Source organism: Aulostomus chinensis, chromosome 1 (genome assembly GCF_037954235.1).
Source record: "Aulostomus chinensis isolate RoL2024-O1b breed Wild chromosome 1, RoL_Achi_v1.0, whole genome shotgun sequence".
Taxonomy (NCBI): Eukaryota; Metazoa; Chordata; class Actinopteri; order Syngnathiformes; family Aulostomidae; genus Aulostomus; species Aulostomus chinensis.
This window is the reverse complement of record NC_141320.1, coordinates 53,120,221-53,132,050: the sequence shown is the minus strand read 5'-3', so window position 1 is coordinate 53,132,050 and position 11,830 is coordinate 53,120,221.

Sequence of the window (11,830 nt, the reverse complement as noted above, 5' to 3'; positions counted from 1 at the left end):
AAATGATGCTGTCAGTAATGTAGTGAGAGTTGCTACGAACCTCAAAATGATGCTACAGTCATGTAGTGAGAGTTGCTACGAACCTCAAAATGATGCTACAGTGATGTAGTAAGTGTTGGTAAAAACCTCAAAATGATGCTCCAGTGATATAGTGAGAGTTGCTACTCATCTAAGAAATGATGCTAAAGTGATGTAGTGAGAGTTGCTTCAAATTTCAAAATGATGCGACAGTGATGTGGTGAGAGTTGCTACGAACCTCAAAATGATGCTACAGTGATGTAGTGAGAGTTGCTACGATCCTCAAAATGATGCTACAGTAATGTATTAGGTTGCTAAAAACCTCAAAATGATGCTACAGTGATGTAGTGAGAGTTGCTACGATCCTAAAAATGATGCTCCAGTGATGTAGTAAGTTGCTAAAAACCTCAAAATGATGCTACAGTGATGTAGTGAGAGTTGCTACGAAACTCAAAATGATGCTACAGTCATGTATGAAGTTGCGAAAAACCTCAAAATGATGCTGCAGTGATGTAGTGAGAGTTGCTACTAATCTAAGAAATGATGCTAAAGTGATGTAGTGAGAGTTGCTTCAAATCTCAAAATGATGCTACAGTGATGTGGTGAGAGTTTCTTAAAATCTTAAAATGATGCGACGGTGATGTGGTGAGAGTTGCTACTATCCTCCAAATGATGCTACAGTGATGTAGTGAGAGTTGCTTAAAATCTCAAAATGATGCGACAGTGATGTGGTGAGAGTTGCTAAAAACCTCAAAATGATAGTGTCAGTAATGTAGTAAGAGTTGGTAAAATCTCAAAATGATGCTAAAGTGATGTATTTAGTGTTGGTAAAAACCTCAAAATGATGCTCCAGTGATGTAGTGAGAGTTGCTACTATCCTCCAAATGATGCTAAAGTGATGTAGTAAGAGCTGCTAAAAATCTCAAAATGATGCTCCAGTGATATCGTGAGAGTTGCTACGAACCTCAAAATGAAGCTCCAGTGATGCAGTAAGAGTTGCTTAAAACCTTAAAATGATGCTGACATTCATGTAGTGAGAGTTGCTAAAATTCTAAAAATGATGCTGTAAGTAATGTACTGAGACTTGCTACGAACCTCAATAATGCTACAGTAATGTTGTAAGTGTTGCTAAAAATCTCCAAATGATGCTACAGTAATGTAGTGAGAGTTGCTACGAACATCAAAATGATGCGACAGTAATGTGGTGAGAGTTGCTAAGAACCTCAAAATTATGCTACAGTAATGTAGTAAGAGTTGCTACGATCCTAAAAATGATGCTCCAGTAATGTATTAAGTTGCTAAAAACCTCAAAATGATGCTACAGTGATGTAGTGAGAGTTGCTACGAAACTCAAAATGATGCTACAGTCATGTATTAAGTTGCGAAAAACCTCAAAATGATGCTGCAGTGATGTAGTGAGAGTTGCTACTAATCTAAGAAATGATGCTAAAGTGATGTAGTGAGAGTTGCTTCAAATCTCAAAATGATGCTACAGTGATGTGGTGAGAGTTTCTTAAAATCTTAAAATGATGCGACAGTGATGTGGTGAGAGTTGCTTAAAATCTCAAAATGATGCGACAGTGATGTGGTGAGAGTTTCTTAAAATCTCAAAATGATGCGACAGTGATGTTGTGAGAGTTGCTAAAAACCTCAAAATGATAGTGTCAGTAATGTAGTAAGAGTTGGTAAAAATCTCAAAATGATGCTAAAGTGATATAGTGAGAGTTGCTACGAACCTCAAAATGATGCTACAGTAATGTAGTAGGAGTTGCTAAAAATCTAAAAATGATGCTGTAAGTAATGTAGTGAGACTTGCTACGAACCTCAAAAATGCTACAGTAATGTTGTAAGTGTTGCTAAAAATCTCAAAATGATGCTACAGTGATGTAGTAAGTGTTGGTAAAAACCTCAAAATGATGCTCCAGTGATATAGTGAGAGTTGCTACTCATCTAAGAAATGATGCTAAAGTGATGTAGTGAGAGTTGCTTCAAATTTCAAAATGATGCGACAGTGATGTGATGAGAGTTGCTACTATCCTCCAAATGATGCTACAGTGATGTTGTGAGAGTTGCTTAAAATCTCCAAATGATGCTACAGTCATGTAGTGAGAGTTGCTACGGACCTCAAAATGATGCTCCAGTGATGCAGTCAGAGTTGCTTAAAACCTCAAAATGATGCTGACAGTAATGTAGTGAGAGTTGTTAAGAACCTCAAAATGATGCTACAGTGATGTAGTGAGAGTTGCTACGAACCTCAAAATGATGCTACAGTGATGTTGTGAGAGTTGCTTAAAATCTCAAAATGATGCAACAGTGATGTGGTGAGAGTTTCTCAAAAAACTCAAAATAATGCAACAGTGATGTGGTGAGAGTTTCTCAAAAAACTCAAAATGATGCGACAGTGATGTGGTGAGAGTTGCTACTATCCTCCAAATGATGCTACAGTGATGTAGTGAGAGTTGCTACGGACCTCAAAATGATGCTCCAGTGATGCAGTAAGAGTTGCTTAAAACCTCAAAATGATGCTGACAGTAATGTAGTGAGAGTTGTTAAGATCCTCAAAATGATTCTACAGTGATGTAGTGAGAGTTGCTACGATACTCAAAATGATGCCACAGAAATGTAGTGAGAGTTGTTACTATCCTCAAAATGATGCGACAGTAATGTGGTGAGAGTTGCTACGAACCTCAAAATGATGCTACAGTGATGTAGTGAGAGTTGCTACGATCCTGAAAATGATGCTACAGTAAAGTATTTGGTTGCTAAAAACCTCAAAATGATGCTACAGTGATGTAGTGAGAGTTGCTACTAACCTCAAAATGATGCTCTTGTGATGTATTTAGAGTTGCTAGAAACCTCGAAATGATGCTACAGTAATGTATTAAGTTGCTAAAAACCTCAAAATGATGCTACAGTGATGTGGTGAGAGTTGCTACTATCCTCCAAATGATGCTGCAGTAATGTAGTGAGAGTTGCTAAAAACCTCAAAATGCTGCTACAGTGATGTCGGAAGAGTTGCTAAAAATCTCAAAATGATGCTAAAGTGATGTGGTGAGAGTTGCTTACAATCTCACAATGTTGCTAAAGTGATGTGATGAGAGTTGCTCAAAACCTCAAAATGATGCTGTCTGTAATGTAGTGAGAGTTGCTACGAACCTCAAAATGATGCTCCAGTGATGTCGTGAGAGTTGCTACGAACCTCAAAATGATGCTACAGTAATGTAGTAGGAGTTGCTAAAAATCTAAAAATGATGCTGAAGTGATGTGGTGAGAGTTGCTAAAATCCTCAAAATGATGCTACAGGATGTAGTGAGAGTTGCCACGAACCTCAAAATGATGCTACAATAATGTTATAAGAGTTGCTATTAAACTAAAATGATGCTAACAGTAAAGTAGTGATAGTTGCTAAAAACTCAGTGATGCTTACAGTAATGTAGTAAGAGTTGCTATTAAACTCAAAATGATGCTAACAGTAATGTAGTGATAGTTGCAAATAAACTCAGTGATGCTTACAGTAATGTAGTAAGTCTTTCGAACAACCTCAAAATAATGCAACAGTAGTGTAGTAAGAGTTGCTACGAACCTCAAAATAATGCGACAGTGATGTCGGAAGAATTGCTAATGATCTCAAAATGATGCGACAGTGATGGAGTAAGAATAGCTAATGAATTCAAAATGATGCTAACAGTAACGTAGTGATAGTTGCTAATAAACTCAGTAATGCTTACAGTAATTTAGTAAGTGTTTCGAACAACTTTAAAAGTGATGCTGACAGTCATGTAGTCAGAGTTGCTGCGAACCTCAAAATAATGCGACAATGATGTCAAAGAATTGCTAATGATCTCAAAATGATGCTAACAGTAATGGAGTGATAGTTGCTAATAAACTAAAAGTGATGCTGACAGTAATATAGTAAGAGTTGCTACGAACCTTAAAATAATGCAACAATAATGTAGTAAGAGTTGCTACGAACCTCAAAATATTGCGACAGTGATGTCGGAAGAATTGCTAATGATCTCAAAATGATGCGACAGTGATGTAGTAAGAATTGCTAATGAACTCAAAATGATGCTAACAGTAATGGAGTGAACAATTCGAATAACCTCAAAGTGATGCTTAAAGTCATGTAGTAAGTGTTGCTACGACCCTCAAAATAATGCGACAGTAATGTAGTAAAAGTTGCTACGAACCTCAAAATATTGCGACAGTGATGTCGGAAGAATTGCTAATGAACTCAAAATGATGCTAACAGTAATGTAGTGACAGTTGATAATCAACTCAATGATGCTTACAGTAATGTAGTAAGAGTTTCGAATAACCTCAAAGTGATGCTGACAGTCATGTACTAAGAGTTGCTACAAACGTCAAAATAATGCGACAGTAATGTCGTAAAAGTTGCTACGAACCTCAAAATATTGCGACAGTGATGTCGGAAGAATTGCTAATTAACTTAAAATGATGCTAACAGTAATGTAGTGGTAGTTGCTAATCAAGTCAGTGATGCTTACAGTAATGTAGTAAGTGTTTCGAACAACCTCAAAGTGATTGTGACAGTCATGTAGTAAGAGTTGCTACGAACCTCAAAATAATGCGACAGTGATGTCGGAAGAATTGCTCAAGATCTCAAAATGATGCGAAAGTGATGTCGGAAGAATTGCTAATGAACTCAAAATGATGCTAACAGTAATGTAGTGAAAGTTTCAATAACCTCAAAGTGATGCTGACAGTCATGTGGTTAGAGTTGCAAGTAACCTAAAAATGATGCTGACAGTAATGTAGTAAGAGTTGCTAATAACCTCAAAATGATGCTAACAGTAACGTAGTGGTAGTTGCTAATAAACTCAGTGATGCTTACAGTAATGTAGTAAGAGTTGCTACTAACCTCAAAATGATGCGACAGTGATGTCGGAAGAATTGCTCATGAACTCAAAACGATGCTAAAAGTAATGGAGTGAAAGTTTCAAATAACCTCAAAGTGATGATCACAGTCAAGTAGTAAGAGTTGCTACGAACCTCAAAATGATGCGACAGTGATGTAGTAAGAATTGCTAATGAACTCAAAATGATGCTAACAGTAATGGAGTGAAAGTTTCAAATAACCTCAAAGTGATGCTGACAGTCATGTAGTAAGAGTTGCTACGAACCTTAAAATAATGCAACAGTAATGCAGAGAAAGTTGCTACGAACCTCAAAATAATGCGACAGTGATGTCGGAAGAATTGCTAATGATCTCAAAATGATGCGACAGTGATGTAGTAAGAATTGCTAATGAACTCAAATTGATGCTAACAGTAATGGAGTGAAAGTTTCAAATAACCTCAAAGTGATGCTGACAGTCATGTAGTAAGAGTTGCTCCGACCCTCAAAATAATGCGACAGTGATGTCGGAAGAATTGCTAATCATCTCAAAATGATGTGACAGTGATGGAGTAAGAATTGCTAATGAACTCAAAATGATGCTAACAGTAATGGAGTGATAGTTGCTAATCAACTCAGTGATGCTAACAGTAATGTAGTAAGAGTTTCGAATAACCTCAAAGTGATGCTGACAGTCATGTACTAAGAGTTGCTACGAACGTCAAAATAATGCGACAGTAATGGAGTAAAAGTTGCTACGAACCTCAAAATATTGCGACAGTGATGTCGGAAGAATTGCTAATGAACTTAAAATGATGCTAACCGTAATGTAGTGATAGTTGCTAATCAAGTCAGTGATGCTTACAGTAATGTAGTAAGTGTTTCGAACAACCTCAAAGTGATTGTGACAGTCATGTAGTAAGAGTTGCTACGAACCTCAAAATAATGCGACAGTGATGTCGGAAGAATCGCTAAAGATCTCAAAATGATGCGACAGTGATGTCAGAAGAATTGGTCATGATCTCAAAATGATGCGAACAGTAATGGAGTGAATGTTTCAAATAACCTCAAAGTGATGCTGACAGTCATGTACGAAGAGTTGCTTCGAATCTCAAAATAATGCTAAGAGTAATGTAGTGATAGTTGCTAATAACCTCAAAGTGATGCTGACAGTCATGTACTAAGAGTTGCTACGAAAGTCAAAATAATGCGACAGTAATGTAGTAAAAGTTGCTACGAACCTCAAAATATTGCGACAGTGATGTCTGAAGAATTGCTCATGAACTCAAAACGATGCTAAAAGTAATGGAGTGAACGTTTCAAATAACCTCAAAGTGATGATCACAGTCAAGTAGTAAGAGTTGCTACGAACCTCAAAATAATGCGACAGTGATGTCGGAAGAATTGCTAATGATCTCAAAATGATGCGACAGTGATGTAGTGAAAGTTTCAAATAACCTCAAAGTGATGCTGACAGTCATGTAGTAAGTGTTGCTATGAACCTTAAAATAATGCTACAATAATGTAGTAAGAGTTGTTAAAACCTCAAAATAATGCTACAGTGATGTCGGAAGAATTGCTAATCATCTCAAAATGATGTGACAGTGATGGAGTAAGAATTGCTAATGAACTCAAAATGATGCTAACAGTAATGGAGTGAAAGTTTCAAAAAACCTCAAAGTATTGCTGACAGTCATGTGGTTATTGTTGCGACGAACCTTTAAATAATGCAACACTAATGCAATGAAAGTTGCTACGAACCTCAAAATAATGCGACAGTGATGGCAGAAGAATTGCTAATGATCTCAAAATTGTGCTAACAGTAATGTAGTGAAAGTTTCGAATAACCTCAAAGTGATGCTGACAGTCATGTAGTAAGTGTTGCTACGAACCTCAAAATATTGCAACAGTGATGTCGGAAGAATTGCTAATGATCTCAAAATGATGTGACAGTGATGTCAGAAGAATTGCTAATGAACTCAAAATGATGCTAAGAGTAATGTAGTGATAGTTGCTAATAACCTCAAAGTGATGCTGACAGTCAAGTACTAAGAGTTGCTACGAAAGTCAAAATAATGCGACAGTAATGTAGTAAAAGTTGCTACGAACCTCAAAATATTGCGACAGTGATGTCGGAAGAATTGCTAATGAACTTAAAATGATGCTAACAGTAATGTAGTGGTCGTTGCTAATCAAGTCAGTGATGCTTACAGTAATGTAGTAAGTGTTTCGAACTACCTCAAAGTGATTGTGACAGTCATGTAGTAAGAGTTGCTACGAACCTCAAAATGATGCGACAGTGATGTAGTAAGAATTGCTAATGAACTCAAAATGATGCTAACAGTAATGGAGTGAAAGTTTCAAATAACCTCAAAGTGATGCTGACAGTCATGTAGTAAGAGTTGCTACGAACCTTAAAATAATGCAACAGTAATGCAGAGAAAGTTGCTACGAACCTCAAAATAATGCGACAGTGATGTCGGAAGAATTGCCATTAAACTCAAAATGATGCTTACAGTAATATCGTGAAGGTTTCAAATAACCTCAAAGTGATGGTGACAGTCATGTAGTAAGAGTTGCTCCGACCCTCAAAATAATGCGACAGTGATGTCGGAAGAATTGCTAATGATGTCAAAATGATGCGACAGTGATGGAGTAAGAATTGCTAATGAACTCAAAATGATGCTAACAGTAATGTAGTGAAAGTTTCAATCAACTCAAAGTGATGCTGACAGTCATATGGTTAGAGTTGCGGATAACCTAAAAATGATGCTGACAGTAATGTAGTAAGAGTTGCTAAAAACCTCAAAATAATGCTACAGTCATGTCGGAAGAATTGCTAATCATCTCAAAATGATGTGACAGTGATGGAGTAAGAATTGCTAGAGATCTCAAAATGATGCGACAGTGATGTCATAAGAATTGCTAATGAACTCAAAATGATGGTAACAGTAATGGAGTGAAAGTTTCAAAAAACCTCAAAGTGATGCTGACAGTCATGCAGTAAGTGTTGCCACGAACTTCAAAATATTGCAACAGTGATGTCGTAAGAATTGCTAATGATCTCAAAATGATGCGACAGTGATGTCGTAAGAATTGCTAGAGATCTCAAAATGATGCGACAGTGATGTCGTAAGAATTGCTAATGAATTCAAAATGATGCAAAATGTAATGGAGAGAACGTTTCAAATAATCTAAAAATGATGCTGAAAGTCATGTAGTAAGAGTTGCTACGAACCTTAAAATAATGCGACAATGATGTCGGAAGAATTGCTAATGAACTCAAAATGATGCTAACAGTAATGTAGTGAAAGTTTCAATAACCTCAAAGTGATGCTGACAGTCATGTGGTTAGAGTTGCAAGTAACCTAAAAATTATGCTGACAGTAATGTAGTAAGAGTTGCTAATAACCTCAAAATGATGCTAACAGTAACGAAGTGGTAGTTGCTAATAAACTCAGTGATGCTTACAGTAATGTAGTAAGAGTTGCTACGAACCTCAAAATAATGCGACAGTGATGTCGGAAGAATTGCTAATGATCTCAAAATGATGCGACAGTGATGTAGTAAGAATTGCTAATGAACTCAAAATGATGCTAACAGTAATGGAGTGAAAGTTTCAAATAACCTCAAAGTGATGCTGACAGTCATGTAGTAAGAGTTGCTCCGACCCTCAAAATAATGCGACAGTGATGTCGGAAGAATTGCTAATCATCTCAAAATGATGTGACAGTGATGGAGTAAGAATTGCTAATGAACTCAAAATGATGCTAACAGTAATGGAGTGATAGTTGCTAATCAACTCAGTGATGCTAACAGTAATGTAGTAAGAGTTTCGAATAACCTCAAAGTGATGCTGACAGTCATGTACTAAGAGTTGCTACGAACGTCAAAATAATGCGACAATAATGGAGTAAAAGTTGCTACGAACCTCAAAATATTGCGACAGTGATGTCGGAAGAATTGCTAATGAACTTAAAATGATGCTAACTGTAATGTAGTGATAGTTGCTAATCAAGTCAGTGATGCTTACAGTAATGTAGTAAGTGTTTCGAACAACCTCAAAGTGATTGTGACAGTCATGTAGTAAGAGTTGCTACGAACCTCAAAATAATGCGACAGTGATGTCGGAAGAATCGCTAAAGATCTCAAAATGATGCGACAGTGATGTCAGAAGAATTGGTAATGATCTCAAAATGATGCGAACAGTAATGGAGTGAATGTTTCAAATAACCTCAAAGTGATGCTGACAGTCATGTACGAAGAGTTGCTACGAATCTCAAAATAATGCGACAGTAATGTAGTAAAAGTTGCAACGAACCTCAAAATATTGCGACCTCAAAGTGATGCTTACAGTCATGTAGTAAGAGTTGCTAATGAACTCAATTTAATGCTACAGTGATGTAGTGATAGTTGCTAATAAACTCAAAGTGATGCTGACAGTAATGTAGTAAGAGTTGCTACAAACCTAAAAATGATGCTGACAGTAATGTAGTAAGAGTTGCTAATAACCTCAAAATGATGCTAACAGTAACGTAGTGGTAGTTGCTAATAAATTCAGTGATGCTTACAGTAATGTAGTAAGAGTTGCTACTAACCTCAAAATGATGCGACAGTGATGTCGGAAGAATTGCTCATGAACTCAAAACGATGCTTACAGTAATGGAGTGAAAGTTTCAAATAACCTCAAAGTGATGATCACAGTCAAGTAGTAAGAGTTGCTACGAACCTCAAAATAATGCGACAGTGATGTCGGAAGAATTGCTAATGATCTCAAAATGATGCGACAGTGATGTAGTAAGAATTGCTAATGAACTCAAAATGATGTTAACAGCAATGGAGTGAAAGTTTCAAATAACCTCAAAGTGATGCTGACAGTCATGTAGTAAGTGTTGCTACGAACCTTAAAATAATGCAACAGTAATGCAGAGAAAGTTGCTACGAACCTCAAAATAATGCGACAGTGATGTCGGAAGAATTGCAATTAAACTCAAAATGATGCTAACAGTAATGTCGTGAAGGTTTCAAATAACCTCAAAGTGATGGTGACAGTCATGGAGTAAGAGTTGCTCCGACCCTCAAAATAATGCGACTGTGATGTCGGAAGAATTGCTAATGATGTCAAAATGATGCGACAGTGATGGAGTAAGAATTGCTAATGAACTCAAAAAGATGATAACAGTAATGGAGTGAAAGTTTCAATAAACTCAAAGTGATGCTGACAGTCATATGGGTAGAGTTGCGGATAACCTAAAAATGATGCTGACAGTAATGTAGTAAGAGTTGCTAAAAACCTCAAAATAATGCTACAGTGATGTCGGAAGAATTGCTAATCATCTAAAAATGATGTGAAAGTGATGGAGTAAAAATTGCTAATGAACTCAAAATGATGCTAACAGTAATGGAGTGAAAGTTTCAAAAAACCTCAAACTATTGCTGACAGTCATGTGGTTGGAGTTGCTAATAACCTCAAAATGATGCTAAAAGTAATGGAGTGAAAGTTTCAAATAACCTCAAAGTGATGATCACAGTCAAGTAGTAAGAGTTGCTACGAACCTCAAAATAATGCGACAGTGATGTCGGAAGAATTGCTAATGATCTCAAAATGATGCGACAGTGATGTAGTAAGAATTGCGAATGAACTCAAAATGATGCAAACAGTCATGTAGTGAAAGTTTCAATAAACTCAAAGTGATGCTGACAGTCATATGGTTAGAGTTGCGGATAACCTAAAAATGATGCTGACAGTCATGTACTAAGAGTTGCTACGAACGTCAAAATAATGCAACCGTAATGTAGTAAAAGTTGCTACGAACCTCAAAATATTGCGACAGTGATGTCGGAAGAATTGCTAATGAACTTAAAATGATGCTAACAGTAATGTAGTGGTAGTTGCTAATCAAGTCAGTGATGCTTACAGTAATGTAGTAAGTGTTTCGAACAACCTCAAAGTGATTGTGACAGTCATGTAGTAAGAGTTGATAGGAACCTCAAAATAATGCGACAGTGATGTCGGAAGAATTGCTAAAGATCTCAAAATGATGCGACAGTGATGTCAGAAGAATTGGTAACGATCTCAAAATGATGCTAACAGTAATGGAGTGAATGTTTCAAAAAACCTCAAAGTGATGCTGACAGTCATGTACTAAGAGTTGCTACGAATCTCAAAATAATGCGACAATAATGTAGTAAGAGTTGCGACGAACCTAAAAATATTGCGACAGTGATGTCGGAAGAATTGCGAATGATCTCAAAATGATGCGACAGTGATGTAGTAAGAATTGGTAACGATCTCAAAATGATGCTAACAGTAATGGAGTGAATGTTTCGAATAACCTCAAAGTGATGCTGACAGTCATGTAGTAAGAGTTGCTGCGAACCTTAAAATAATGCAACAATAATGTAGTAAGAGTTGCTACGAACCTCAAAATAATGTGACAGTGATGTCAGAAGAATTGCTAATGATCTCAAAATGATGCGACAGTGACTTAGTAAGAATTGCTAATGAACTCAAAATGATGCTAACAGTAATGGAGTGATAGTTGCTAATCAACTCAGTGATGCTTACAGTAATGTAGTAAGTGTTTCAAATAACCTCAAAGTGATGCTGACAGTCATGTAGTAAGAGTTGCTACGAACCTCAAAATAATGCGACAGTGATGTCGGAAGAATTGCTAAAGATCTCAAAATGATGCGACAGTGATGTCAGAAGAATTGGTAATGATCTCAAAATGATGCTAACAGTAATGGAGTGAATGTTTCAAATAACCTCAAAGTGATGCTGACAGTCATGTACTAAGAGTTGCTACGAACCTCAAAATAATGCGACAGTGATGTCAGAAGAATTGCTAATGAACTCAAGATGATGCTAACAGTAATGGAGTGAAACTTTCGAATAACCTCAAAGTGATGCTGACAGTCATGTAGTAAAAGTTGCTACGAACCTCAAAATATT